Below are 14,814 nucleotides of genomic sequence, written 5' to 3'. Positions count from 1 at the left end.
AGATGTTAGAGGGTGAGCAAGGAATAGAACTGTGCTCTTCCAATCCACTGCTCTATCCCACAGACAATACTACCTTTCTGTCTGCCATTCAAGCCAAGGAGCATTCTGGGTGATCGAAGTATGAACCAATATTGCATGCTAAACAGCACAATGTAGACTTCCTCCTCCCAAAAATAGGATTGTAAATTATGTATAAAGAAACTGAGAAGAGCAAAAGCAAACGAGTAGCTTCTTTTTCTGAAAAACCCAGTGCCTTCACTGACACTAAGGCCTACCTTATCAATTGAGTGGTCTTGTTTGCAAGTGGTAGGAGTATGTTATATGTGTAGTAATGGAGCAGTCAATATCATTGATGGCTGTAAAAGGAAGCTGTTTGTCTTGGCTATGGAAGAGGGGGAAATTAGCAGTAATTTTAATATTAATGCAGGCATCAAAAATGTCCTGAATGCATCACTTGACAAATACAAACACAACAAATTCCCTGCCATAAAGAATTTATAAGCCAGTGTAAATCAAAGTTATATAAGTTTATAAGCCAGTACAGTCAAAGTTTAAACAAGTTTTAGGAAGAAAGAAGGAAAGAAAGATTTTTGCGCATGAGAAAGCATCCACTGGGGAAAATACCAAATTTGTGACCTGGTACAACCGAGTAAAGACCTACCCTTGGCTTTCTTTTTGTGTTGATGCCTGCCCTATGATTGCAAAGTCAAAATCTATGTAGCAACACTTTGTCCAGCCCTCTTTGTATGCTAATTTAAGTCGACCCATTATGCCAAAATAAATCATGACATGCTTTCTGGGGTTTTGGTGGTCATGTTTGTTTTGTAATGAAATAGTGAATAATTTAAGAAAAAGTTTAACCACTGTCCAATATAGTCATGTTTGACTAACTGCAATAAATCAGCAGAAGAATTGAATCTGATCACTTATGTCACAACCTAAGAAGAGAACAATAACATATGTTTTAGCTGAGTTTATTTAGGACAGCCTACTGCTAGCACTGGTCTACAGAATGGTCAAGTTTCATAAAAATAATCTTCAGACTATTTGTATTCAATTAAATGTTTATTTAAATTTCTTCTTGGTTTACTGATGTAAATGTATTGTTCATTTTTCACATACCAAGCCCTGTTGTTTAGTCTCAAGGGAATTACTTGTTACACATTTAACAACTGTGACATATTAAAAAGAATATGTAAGGAAGAAATTAGGGGTTGAGAGGATATGACCAAATGTTTCCATGGTGTTTTGCCAAATGTCACTTAAATGCCAATGAGATTTTAAGAGGGAGATTTCTTTCAGAAATCATCTTCCACACCAATAAAATTAATCCTGTCTGCATCAATAGGAAGCCCAATGTTACTGAATTTGCCAGAAAACCATTTCTGAGGCTTTTCTTTTCTTATTTGAAACTACTTTTAACATGGGAGATGAACAGCCTCTGTTTGCATCTTATGTGTCCAGTTAACAAGTGGAGACTCCAGAGTCCATGGGTGCCTAGACCAAAAGTTTCATATGGAATGTCTGAAGTTTTGCATCTGCGTCCAAATTCAGACCACTCAGCCAAGACGTTCAAACATGACTTGTAAGTTTAGGTGCCTCCTCTTTTGGGTGTTCAACTCGAGAGGACTCACTGAGGTCTGGTTTTCAGGAAGTGCCAATCTGTATTCTTGGAAAAATCATTTGCCTTTAAGGTGGCCCAGCTTGGTCCCATAAAATCAGCAGTTTGGAAAATCTTGGCCCTAATAGGGACCTAGTAGGGTAACTAATTTCAGGCATTCCAGTTTGAAAAGATATGGCAGTAACTGTAATTCCAGTATGCATCTAATTTTGACTACCCCCATAAAGACAAGAACAGAAAACTTTTTCACGAGGCATTTCTCTGATGTATGGTCATTTACTGGAGAAGGATTCTTTGGGAAGATTTGAGACTGAGTGTCAGATGAGGCTTTCCTGAGAAGTGTGTTTCTGAAGAATTACAGGTGTTTTCTAAATAGTATTTTCCCCTCCATGTGGAAGATCTTATCCAAAAAAATCTTGATCTAATAAATCCAAATGTGGTTTATTCCTTGGTCCTCAAAGTGACCTAGTGCATTTGAATAATTTTAGGAAGCACAGATACTTAAGTTTCAGTTGTTGACTATAATGTTTTGATGTTTCGGCTATGTTGGCTGTATGTTGTCAGGCTCACCTTTGTGGTAGGCAAATAGGATGTTAGATATTATTAAAAAAGGGATAGAAAATAAGAAAAGGAGTATCTTACTGCCCCTATATAAATCTATGGTATGCCCACATCTTTAATACTGTGTACAGCTGTGGTCTCCTCCCCTAAAAAAAGATATTCTGTCACTAGAAAAGGTTCAGAAAAGGGCAACTAAAATGATTAGGAGCTTGGAACAGGTCCCCTATGAGGAGAGGCTGAAAGATTGGGACTTTTCAGTTTAGAAAAGAGGAGACTGAGGGAGGGCATGATAGAGGTATATAAAATTATGACAGGTGTGGAGAGAGTGAATAAAGAGAAGTTATTTACTTGTGCCCATAATACAAGAACTGGAGGACACCAAATGAAATTAATAGGTTGCAAGTTTAAAACTAATAAAAGAAAGCCCTTCACTCAGTGCATAGTTAACCTGTGGAACTCCTTGCCAGAGGAGACTGTGAAGGCTAGGACTATAACAGAATTTAAGAAAGAGCTAGATAAATCCATGGAGGTTAAATCCATAAAAAGGTATTAGCCAAGGGTAGGAATGGTGTTCCTGGCCTCTGATTGTCAGAGGCTGGAGATGGATGGCACGAGACAAATCACTTGATCACTGTCTTCGGTTCACCTTCTCTGGGGCACCTGGCACTGGCCACTGTCGGCAGACAGGCTACTGGGCTGGTTGGACCTTTGTTCTGACCCAATATAGCCGTTCTTATGTTCTAAAGTAGTGACACCATACAGAAGATATGGCCCATTGCTTAGCTGTAGGAACATGTATAAAGCATTTACCCATTAGAAATAAAACACTTCACAGTGATATTTCTGATCTGGTGCCTGAATAGCACAGTTACTGGCAGAGTAGAAATATACAGCAAAGTGCATCACTGATGTGCACAGTGAATTTCTCATTCTTGTAAATGGTACTGTTTCTGCATCCATTCCCTGCTCGGCAGGTAAACAACTCAATCTACTCCAATTTCACATGTTCATTTAAGCGAGCAGCATTTATACCATGCAGCATATAAACAAATCCCTGTATAAGGAAATGTTTGTGATAAACAGAACTCATTGTTCTTTGCCTTGCCTTCGGGAAAGCCTAGACTGCAATCCAATTTACTTGTACAGTACAGTAATATGTAGTAGATGTTTATTTAATTTTCTTATGGAACTTTGGTATTGTGTATCTGGAAAGTCATTTTCTTCCTTTTTACTCATGAAACCATTAATTTTTTCCAGCAATATTTAAAAAAAAATATTGTGAAAAACATGCCTGAAAATTGTAATTGCTGGATCTGAGTTTTCACTTCTGCAACTTTCTGCTGCCTCTTCCTGGAACCTGCTTGCCTAATTTTAATATATGACGACTACTGATGATCTGTAGTGGCTGCACATGTACAGAAAGATGCAAAATATTAGTCTAAACCAGTGATACCTAAATATGCAGACTTCAGGGGCCCAAGGCTTGGCAGAAATGGGGACACAAAAACATATAAGGCAGCCCTAAAGAAAGCACTTGATCTAACTTTTTTGACTTCATGAACTATGAGCCTAAAATTTTCTCCGCCGCGATAAGATAGTGAGTTTATGATAGATCAGATATTGTGTCCTTTCCCTGCACAGACGAAAGCATATGCTTACATAAGAACAGTCACACTGGGTCAGAGCAAAGACTACCTCTCTTCCAACAGAGGCCAATGCCAGGTACTTCAGGGGGAATGAACAGAATGCGTAAGTATCAAGTGATCCCTCCCCTGTCACCCATTCCCAACTTTTGGAAGGCAGAAGGTAGAGACATGACCCCTGCCCACCTTGGCTAATAACGATTGATGGACATGTCCTCCATGAACTTATCTAGTTCTTTTTTGAACCATGTTATAGAGTGGGCTTCAGAACATCCTCTGGCAAGGTGTTGCATAGGTTGTCTTGAAATCTGAAGGCCCATTCTGCAAAATTTGGATTCAGTTTTGGAACAGTCCACAGAGATCTGGAGAGTTTGAACCTGGAAACTTTGATTTGGGCTCCATCTCTAACATACACTCAGTATTTCCAAGAAAAAGAGTGTGATGAAGACGATAGCACGATGACTATTTCAGGAAATGCCACAGAAAAACAGCCCCAACTTGGAGGAGTATATCTTCATTTTTGGATGATGCAGTAATAGCTCAACTCACACAGCTGATTGTACAAAAATATTTACTTTAGCAAAATTAATCCCAGATCACTTTTAGTTTCTTCCTTTGGAATTGTTGTTCTTTTTCCTTCATTTGACCTTTGATGAGGTGAGAGCTACCTGGTGGCATGTAGAAACTATGGCCTGGTCTTCACTAGCAGTTCTCAACCAGGGGGTCCAACACTCCCCTGAGATGCCATGAGCTGGTGGTAGGGGGGTGCCAAGTCAGGCCAGCATTAGACTTATTGGGACCCAGTGCAGAAACCTGAAGCCACGCTGCCCTGAGCTCCACCAATCAGGACTGAAGCCAAAGCCTGAGTAACTTAGCTTTGTGAGGTCTCTTGTGGCATGGTGCCCTGTACAATTGCCTGGCTTGCTACTTCCTGACTTTTATATTCCAAAAAACTGTTCTTGTGGTACAGGTGGACGATGGAGCAGGTGGAGGGGCAGGGACTCAGGAAGAAGGTTGAGAACTCCCGGTCTACATTATGGCATTAGATCAATGTAAGGCAGCTTGTATCAACCTAATTGTTTCAGTGTATACACTACAGCCTTGCTCCTGCCGATGTAAATGCCCTACTGCACTGACACATTTCCCTTATGCTAGCTTATGCTAGAGTAGTTATGGTGATGCAGTGTTCCCATAAACACTGCCTTACCTACTGCTATTGGCTGTCATTCTTGTCAATTTCTTGTCCTGAAATTGACAAGAAAGTGGCTCTCAGATCTCTGCTTGGGCTGATGCTGGGTCTCCTGGCCAAGTTGCATCTCAGGCTCCTAGCTTCCTGATCCAATCTGGGCTGTTGCCTGGGCTGTCAGCTTCCTGCTCCTCTCCAGGAGCACAGCAGCTGACAGGACTCCAGGGACAGATCTCCCTGTTGGGAGCCTGGCTGCCTGCTCAGACTCTTAGCTGCCTGCTCCTCACTGGGAGCGTGGCTGCACCTGGCAGGGAGTTCTATGTTTGGAGTCTAGTTGACTGTCCTGTTCCCGGGAGGCAGCAGGCAGCCGAAAAGCCCATGGGATCAGTAGAGCTCCCAGCGGGGATCAAGGAGCCACAGAACAGAGAGCTCCCATGGCTCCAGTGGAAGCACATGTGGTGAGGATACACACCATGGATGAAGGAGGGCAGCGTGGACATGAATCACCATAGGACAATAAACTCTCTCTCTCATTCAGCAGTCCCAGGACTGGGAAGTTGCTCCATATTCAAACATTCTGGATAATAAAGAAGTATGCCTAGCAATGTATAACGCTATAGAAAACAAGATTAGATATTCAGAAACAAACAGAAATATCTGCAGAATACTTGACTGACCAGCAGCGGTAGTATGGTACACTGTAAACTTATACTGAATTTGCTGTATTTATTTGTATTTACTTTCACTATACTGTGCTTATGGAAAACATAACTAAAGTTTACTTATAGTTAAAATGCCAGTTATTAGAAAGTTCTGGATCATAGAATGACGGATATAAAGGAGTTTACTCTAATTATTGTGGTGGCTGTAAGTCAACCTAACATAGGTCAACAACTCAAGTTTACAGTGGAGACATGGCCTTTACAGGTGTAATAACATGTTCCCAACCAGATAAGGGCTTGCAAGGAACACCAGACGGCACGGGGTCGCTGTGTGGCCGTATGCATCGAGACAACAATGGAGTGATGTTGAAATTCAAGTTGCCCAGCTTTCCGATCTTCCACATTAAGTAAAAGAACAACATTAACATTTGCTTTGGCTTAACATTCAAACACTTATGCCAAAGAATTTGTCCTGAGTAGGAGAGCTGGGTGTAAGCAGGCAGGCAGTGCACTGTAATAAATTTACATCTTGGGGTCTGTAACACAGGTTAAAAATATAAGAAAAATGTACCTTTTACAATTCTTTTCTTTTGTTGTTGGCTGTGCCATGGGGGGCTAGAAAGAAGTGTACAAGAAAGCAACACATGGGATACTGCATCCCAGAAGACGACAGTTTGAGTCATGGGTGAACTGCAAAGGTTCACAAGAATTCAGGTATGATTTGGAGAAACTACCGAAAGGTTGCTAGCTTTGCTGAAGCTTATCTGAACTGCCCAAAGCTTGTGAGTCATGTTGGCCAAAGAGTGCAAAACAGTACCCTCAAGCATTCAAAGAGAAAGTCCAGAAGTGACTTGATCACAGTCTGAGTGCCTGTTTTACTGTAGAGTTCTTTGCCTTTTAATGCCCTGAATTTGCTCAAAAATTTAAAGAAAAATTAAAAAAAACCCCCAAATTATCCTGTTTCCTTCCCTTGTATAAAAGTAGGATATGGCCCACCTTCCCTGATGGTCTTGTGCGTTTGTTTGTTGCTCTGTCAGTTCTTGCATTACGAGTAACAGAGGTATTTAACCAGGTGAGCACCAGCACCAAATAAATAACAACAATAATAATGAATTGGGCTTATTTTAAGAGACATTAAGTGACATGACTAAGGTTGCAAGGTCTGACAGTTCCTTTCTCTCTCACTATTTCAGTGTCCTTAAAAACAATATTTGGTGTGCCCATTTTGTGCTCATTAGATCTGAAGATCCAAGCTATATCACAATACCTGCATTCTATGCAAAGGCTTCTATTAGTGGTTGCTGTATTCCTGGAGAATTCTGTGGGTTGCAGGTAACTGGTCAATGGAACATCTTTCTTTTCAGAGCCTGTCTCAGTTTCTGTCACTTATAAAGCTCAGCTTTGCCGTAATGCTTTCAGCTAAATCATTCATACTGAAGATTCACACCTGGAAGTGGTATCTCATGCAACAGTGCTTTTTAGTTTAACAGATAAAGGCACAATAGGACCCAAAGGCTGGAAGTTGAAGCTAGACAAATTCAAACTGGAAAATCAGTGGAAATTTTAACTGTGAGAGTAGCAAACCTGTGGCACAACTTCCCCAACACGTGGTGGATTTGAAGTCAAGGTTGGAGGTCTTTTAAAGAGAGATTCCCTAATGAAATGTTTCCCAAATTTATCTGGACACTGAACCCTTATAAACCCAAAAGAATTTTAAGGAACTCCTGTCTTCCATATGGCTTAAAACCCCCCACCATCTCCAGAATTAACTTGCCTCAGCCCCAGACCAGCCCCTGGGACTAACCCATCCACCCAAAGAGTCTCCCACCCTAACCCTGCCTGAACAAACTCTGCCTGAGTTAGCTCCTCTCATTACCTCACCCAACATGGTATACGAACCTATCGTAGCCATCATGGCGCCTCTGGCTCAAGTCCCAGGGGCCCGCTTTCATTGGCTGCTGTATGGCAATATGAGAGGCAAGTTGCAGCCAATGAAAGGTGAGGATGATGTAGGAATTGCAGGACCTGTCTGGCTCCCCTTCTGGATAGACATTGGCTTCCCTAGCACCACTCCCATTATGCATGTGCCAGCTACTCTGCAAGTGAGGGGCTCTCTGCAGCTTCCTGCCCTGCTGCCCCTGAAATAATGGAGCCAAATTCCATTGGTTTAATGGCCGGATCCCTCCCGCCGTCCTGCTGGCCATTAAACCAAAATTTAGTTCAACTGTTGCAGCAATGGCAGGGCAGGGAGCCGCAGAGGAGTCAGCGGTGGCAGCGTCCAGAGCCACAAAGGACTCCTTAGAGCCACATGTGGCTCCAGAGCCTCAGGTTGCCAACTCCTGATCATTTTCTTGTGGAACCCTTATTTTCCCCGGGGTTTCACAAAACACCATTTGGAAAGCGCTGCTGCAGTTAGTTTATATGCAGGAATCACTGGATGAAATCCTATAGCCTATGTTGTGCCAGATGTTAGATGCAACGAGCATAATATTCTCTAGTGGCTTAATATTCATGGTTCCCAACAGCTGGTCAGATCAGCCCTGTTCAGCAGGGGAGGGGTAGCTCAGTGGTTTGAGCATTGGCCTGCTATACTTGCAGTTGTGAGCTCAATCCTTGAAGAGGCCTTTTAGGGACTAGGGCAAATTGATGTCAGGGATGGTGCTTGGTCATGCCAGGCAGGCAGGGGATGACTAGATGACCTCCCAAGGTCCCTTCCAGTTCTAGGTGATGTATATCTCCAATTATTCCTTTTTTTAATCATTTACTCTTAATGAATGTGGGCTTGAATGGATTTGTATTTGCATGAATGTTTGGGGAATGGTGCTTCTTTGTTTGAATAGCAGGGCCGACAGCCACCATGGACCCTGGGGCAAAGTGCAGGAAACAGCAGGAGTTATGCTTCATCATACTTATCTTCCCATTTTGAAAGCCTTTGTTCATCCCATCTGAGCACGGAATCAATTCGTTGGGACTCTGGTGACCGTTCTGTGCCATGAACACCAAACAGTTGAAGTAAACTGTTTCTGAGCCATCCACTGTCTGCCCAAATTGCACAGCACATACTTGTGTAACAAATATCTTCTCCCAGATCGAGTTTGGTTCATGAACAATAAAAAAACAACAAATTCCACTGGATAATTTATTTGCAACAAGTAATTCAACCGTCTCTTCTCCCGATTCAGGCACCTGAGGCCAGATGCTCACCTGATGTAAACCAACTCCATTGCCTTCAGGGGAGTTATGTCAGTTTATACTGTGGGAGGACATGGTCCCAAAACTTCAGATGCATGTGAAATTGAAAAAAGAATTTTGGGGAGAAGGTGGCTAATTAAACATTTCAGAACATTCAGAAAGGGTTTGGGGTTCAGATATGGTCTGGTTTTGTGTGGATCACACAAAGTTTGTCTTTCTCACATCCTGACTCTCCTCCTGACACGTGAATTTCCTTTGTTACTGCATTTATAGACTTAAAAGTGATGTTGACCCAAGTAATCTCCCTGTACCCCCAACAACACCTTCAGATATTTCAAAATGAAGCATCACTTCCTAGTTTTGGCCCCCAAGGCAGCTCTAGGAGGAGGCATCACTCCTTAGAATAGGAGCACTTGGGAACCTGAAATTAATTCTGGCCACTGGCATTGCTACTGTAGTATCCGGAACTTGAACAGTTTTTAAAAATCATTTTTGCCTGTAAAATAAATGTTATGATTAAATATTGTGCCTCATTGAACTCAAACCAACCTTGAAGCAAACCAAACTCAAAGCTTAGTGGCTGTTAATCTTGATGAATGTAAAAGGTTGTGCCAGCTGAAGCAAATATTTAAGAGGAATACTCCAAGTGAAATGAAACAAGACTCTGACTTTATTGGGAGTCAAGCAGCTAAAATTGCATTATGCCACTTGGAAAATGTACCCCTCTCTCCTTTTTGACTGGGGATTGTGGTAGTGTCAGTATATGAAAGTCAACAGCTGGCCCTGTAGGATCAATTGACTCGTCAGGACAATTTTCTTTTCTGTTGGAATTGTTCACAATGTTTCTTACTTTTGATCTACAGGAGAGAGTTAAGTCAATTACAAACACACAATTCTATCTGCGCCAGTTGCGTGGTTAGAATCAATGTATCTGCAACTGACTCTCCTGGGCCATCTCCACAGAGGGAGGTCAATGGGAGAAACTCTCCTGTTGACATCCCTTACTCCTTGCGATATCGAGGAGTACAGGGGTCGTGATTTCACACGTCTCCACCAGCTGTGTGAAATCAAACTCCCGAAGATGGACCTTGACTGGGTCGAGCTTTCTGGTAGTGCAGACATATGCTTTGTATTGGGCAAGTATCTGATATCTCTGCCTGACTTGTTGCTCTGGTTTATCATAAAGAATCAGTTACACTTGGAAATAAAAATGAAATAAACCTCCTATCTAAATCCTATTAGGGTTACGTGTTATTGTTATTACAGTAATGGTCAGAGGCCCCTATCTGGACTGATAATCCTATATTCTATACAAATACATAATGAAACAACTCATGTCCCAAAGGGCTAGCAGCCTTACTAATATAGTTAATATTACACAATTTTCCCCAAATAAATCTAGGGTGATTTCTCTTGTTCAAGGACAAGATATTTGCAGAAGGACAAGATTTATCAATTACTTAATCTGACATTTGTTTGCCATTCAGGCTTCATGGATGGTCTGGGATTTCTAAATTATTACTACAGCAAGCAATGCCAGTAAAAATATTTTTAAAGTATTAAAAATAATCAGTAAAATCTGTGTAAATGCCAGCACATACATTGCATAACTTGCTTGAAGAGTGAGAGTCCATGAATCTTGTCAGTAATCCTGTTTTAAGTCAAGGAGATTTTTCTGATTAATCTTTGTAGGAGGTGGAAAAGGTTTGGAAGTTGGGCAAAAAAGCCTTTAAACAGTCTCATGAGTCAAATACTTGCAAATGTTTGGCTCCAATACTTAGAGCTATATAGACTCACAGCAGTGTAGGGCTGGAAGGGACCTTGATAGGTCATCAACTCTAGCCCCCTGCTCCAAGGCAAACCTAGACCATCCCTGACTGGTGTTTGGCCAACCTGTTCTTAAAAGCGTGCAGTGATGGAGAGTTTACCATCTCTATTGGAAGCCTATTATAACTACCCTGGTAATGAGAAAGAATTTTCTCCTATTCAACTTAAATCTCCCTTGTTGCTGATTAAGTTGATTACTTCTTGTCCTGCCTTTAGTGGACACGAAGAACCATTTTCTTCATAACACCCCTCAACCTATTTGACAGCTATTATTAGGTTCCCTTATTAGCTTTGGGGAGTCTCCTCTTCTAGAGTAAGAGCATGTAGCTGTCTTGCCTCCAGTACAACTATGGCTTGAGCCACACAACAGCCGATGATCAACTCGCTGAGGGTCAATGTTCCAGAGTTTCATTTCACACATGCGTGAAATGACACTCTCAGGGTTCAATGCTGACCTCTGTACTCCTTACAGGAATAAGGAAGGTCAATGGGAGAAACACTCCTGTGGACCTTTCCTTGTGTTGCCAGACATGGAAGTTGACTGCGGATAAATCAATTTTAGCAATGCAATTGGCTTAGCTTTAATTGCACAAATTGCATATTAAATTGCATAGACTTCTATGTCTAGTATAGACATAACCTGTTGACATAAGCTAAAGAATTGGCTCCAAGGACTGTAGTTGTCACCAAAATACTATACGTTATTAAAGAGTGACCATTTTAATGCATACTGGCTATGGAGCTCTCACAGTGACTTAATTGGTGAATTAGAAAATAAGCATGAACCCAATATGTCTGGCTGTGCAAATAAAATGTAACTTTAAACATAAATGTTCTGTGCACACTGTATAGTGGTGAACTTCAGACCAAGCCTGAATGAGAGGAAGATGGCTGGCTTACAGCTCTCCTGAGTACCATGTCTGAAGGCTGAAATCTTTACAGAAGCAAAAGAGAGTTTATTTTTAGTGTAACTAAAAGGAACTAAGTACCAGTTACCACAAGCAGGGTGATCTTTATCTTCCTTTGTTGGCTTGTGCGGAGAGGAAGGAATCTTAAAAGACTTGCGCAGCTGCAGGCTTCACAAAGAGGACATCTCCCCCACATTTCTGACATGTCTTAAATTTTTCCGGCACTACTTTACATTAAAGGAAATTAACAAGCCATTTTAATGCCCTTTTCCACCCAGGACTGCTGGGTAGGTGTGATCAAGTAGCAAAACACTTACACAGCTGACATTTTTCCAAAAATGTTTATCCATCCAGAGATCGTTTAAGTAAAGCCATTGTTATTTTCTTCTTCTGCCTTTTTTTGAGTTGGGCTATCTCTGAGCAGCACCTGTAAGCACTCACGTTGAGAGATTGCTAATGTGCTAATTACCCAGGACCCAAAAATGTAAGCTGTAAACAAATGAGGACTGTATTTATAATCAATCAGTTTTATGACCTTCTGATGGGGATGATATCAGTGGAGTTTACACTGGGAGACCTCTACAGCAGCTGTGCTCTTATGGTTTAGTTACAGCTCGAGGAAGATTTTGCTAATTTTCTCTAGCAGGCATACTTAAGAAAATATTACCTTTCTTAAATGACTGGGGCTCATTTTTAAATAATACAAACAGAGTGAGTGTCATTACTTGGAGGATGTATGGCCAAGTGACAGGCAGTTTTCATACATCAATGGCAGAATGTTAAGATGTTACAGCAAAATATTTTTCTCATGGGTATAACTCACTCTAAGGCGGAACCAGATCCCTCTGATGTCAATGGAAAGACTCCTGGTGACTTCAAAGCTAGTTGGATCAGGCCCTGGTAAAAATATTACTATCATAAAACTCTATAAATGCTTTATGGGTTATACACGAAACGTTTCTGTTCCCTCGGCCTTGAGTGCACCTTACCTGGCTACTTACAGCCAACGTGTAATTTTGTGTTTGGCCTGCTTTCGCGTTAGGAGAGTGCCTACAAAACATGATTTGTGAAGTGTAAAAATGATGCGTTGGAAAGTGACAGAGTGCCAAGATATACAAAATGCCACTTGAATACCTCAGCCAGTGCAGGGCCATCCAACTTTTCTGACGTTACTATGTTCTCCCAAAGAAAAATAGCATTATTTAACCACAAGTGGGAGTGTTTAAAGGGACGGGGTTTTGTGTCCCCGTTCTGTTCCTAGAAGCCTGAGCCTGTCACTTTAAATTCAGACTAGAGCTCGAGAGTATTTTTGCGTTTTTGTATATTCAAAGCATCCCTAATGGCAGCTGTGGTTGTGTAACTTGGTGGTCCTGAGTAGTTAGCATAGCAGGAGTCAATCCAGCACTCCGACATTTAAAATCTGAGTCTCTTCTGCCTGAGCTGCAAGACCTCTCTATGACAGCTCATAACCAATGGACACAAGTTCCTGTAATTGGCCCCTTTACCCCAGGGGACAGAGCATGCTCTGTGTCAGTGCAGGCTGCAAATGGAATAGTTTGTTTATTCCTGGAAGTGTTGTTTCAGAGCACAGAAATAGCCCGATTAGATCAGAACTCCATCTAGTGCCGTGTCTGGTCTCTGACAGTGGTGAGTATCAGATGTTCCTGAGGTAGGTGCTAGCACCCTCATACTGGAAAAATTGTGGAATCAGCTGGCCAGAGGTGAAGTTTCTTGGTAACTCCTGTAAGTCAGTGGTTGTCTTACGCCCTCAAGCCTGGATCTCTTCAGCCCACGTGCAGCATGTGCGTAGCCTAAGTTGGGAGCAGAGGTGACACAGAGGCTTCTTCCTGCACGATAGCGTAGATGTCTCCCTCCTTGTTGTTGGCCTTGTCTGTCATGTCCTCATCTCTTCTCTGCTTCCCCTTTGGTGGCATGTGCACTGGGAGACACGTGGAGGGAGCCATCCCTGCACTTCCTTAAGCACAGTGACAGTGGAAGGTGGATGAAGGACATTGTATGCCAACCTCTGTACAAGGTCCAGGGATGATCTGGCTCTTGTATCCAGCTTTGGAAAAGTGACTTCCAGTCTAACTGTGGACTGGACAACCCATTCCTGTAATCCTGCACGGCTTTCCGAGTGAGCTGCTTGAAGACAGCTGTGCATCTGAATATTGAAAAGCCCAGTAACAATGCTGTCCAAAGCTCACCAATTTAACTTCTCAGATCCTGGTTGGAGGACAGAAACATTAAACCAGCCTAGACCGCTAGACTGTCATAGAAAAGGCAGTGTCTGGCCTGGCTAGATTTACATGTAGCAGTGAGCGGAGCGCTTCTAGACACAGTGTGTCTAATGAATAAGGTAAAGAATAAGATACTGTAGACTCACTGTCAGGGGTTGACGGCTCTTACCCTCTAAATTCTGTCCTGCCAAAATTTCCATTCTTTGCTCTCTCCATTCCCGCCTCTGCCATGTGTCTAATGGCTACAAAATGACACCACTCCACTGCCCCAGCCATCTACACCGTTTCCTCCTGTGGTGCCCAGACTAACCATCGCTGTGTACTCATTTGGCCCAGGCTTGGGATTGCATAACATTGGACCAATGGGTCTTAGAGATTGTCTGATCTGAGAACTCCATCCATTTCACCTCCCTGCACCCTCCACAACACCTCTGGCTCTTTGAGGACCCTTCCCGTGTGAGTTCACTAGGACAGGAAATAGATCACTTCTTCCAGTTACGAGCTAGAGAACCAATACATCAATGTTTACCGGGCAAGAATAGGGAAAAGGAGACTCCAGACCCCTGCTGAATCTCAGAGCTCTCCATAAGTGTGTCGAAGCTCAGGAGGGTCACTTTATTGATGATCATTCCACCATTGGAACAGAGAGACTTTCCCAGCCTGCTTTTTCATCTCAGTCGTACTGGCTCGCGAGTGATTTCTCAGATTCACTCTGGGACATGCCCATTACCAATACAGAGTTCTCCCCTTTAGGCTTTCATCAGCCCCTTGAGAGTTTTCCAAAGTTCTCTCAGTGGTAGCCGCTTATTTATGCTCACACTGAACAATTATCTCTTCAGAGCCCTATTTCTCTGGGAGACTCATTAAGCCATTGACAATACAGTACGCTTCTCCACAGAACTGGGCTTACATATCAACCTTCAAGAGTAGCTAGCTCACTTCAGTGCTGTGCCTGGAATTCAGAGAGGCTAACC

General features: G+C 42.3%; 1 long non-coding RNA gene across 1 annotated transcript in view; it reads right to left on the bottom strand.

Moving 5' to 3' along the window:
- Positions 1-14,814, bottom strand: part of LOC142015107 (uncharacterized) — a 67,264-nt gene that overhangs the window by 2,876 nt on the left and 49,574 nt on the right. The window lies entirely within an intron of this gene.

Source organism: Carettochelys insculpta, chromosome 6 (assembly GCF_033958435.1).
Source record: "Carettochelys insculpta isolate YL-2023 chromosome 6, ASM3395843v1, whole genome shotgun sequence".
Lineage (NCBI taxonomy): Eukaryota > Metazoa > Chordata > Testudines > Carettochelyidae > Carettochelys > Carettochelys insculpta.
The sequence above is the reverse complement of the archived record's forward strand: the minus strand, read 5'-3'. Positions and strand labels throughout refer to the sequence as shown.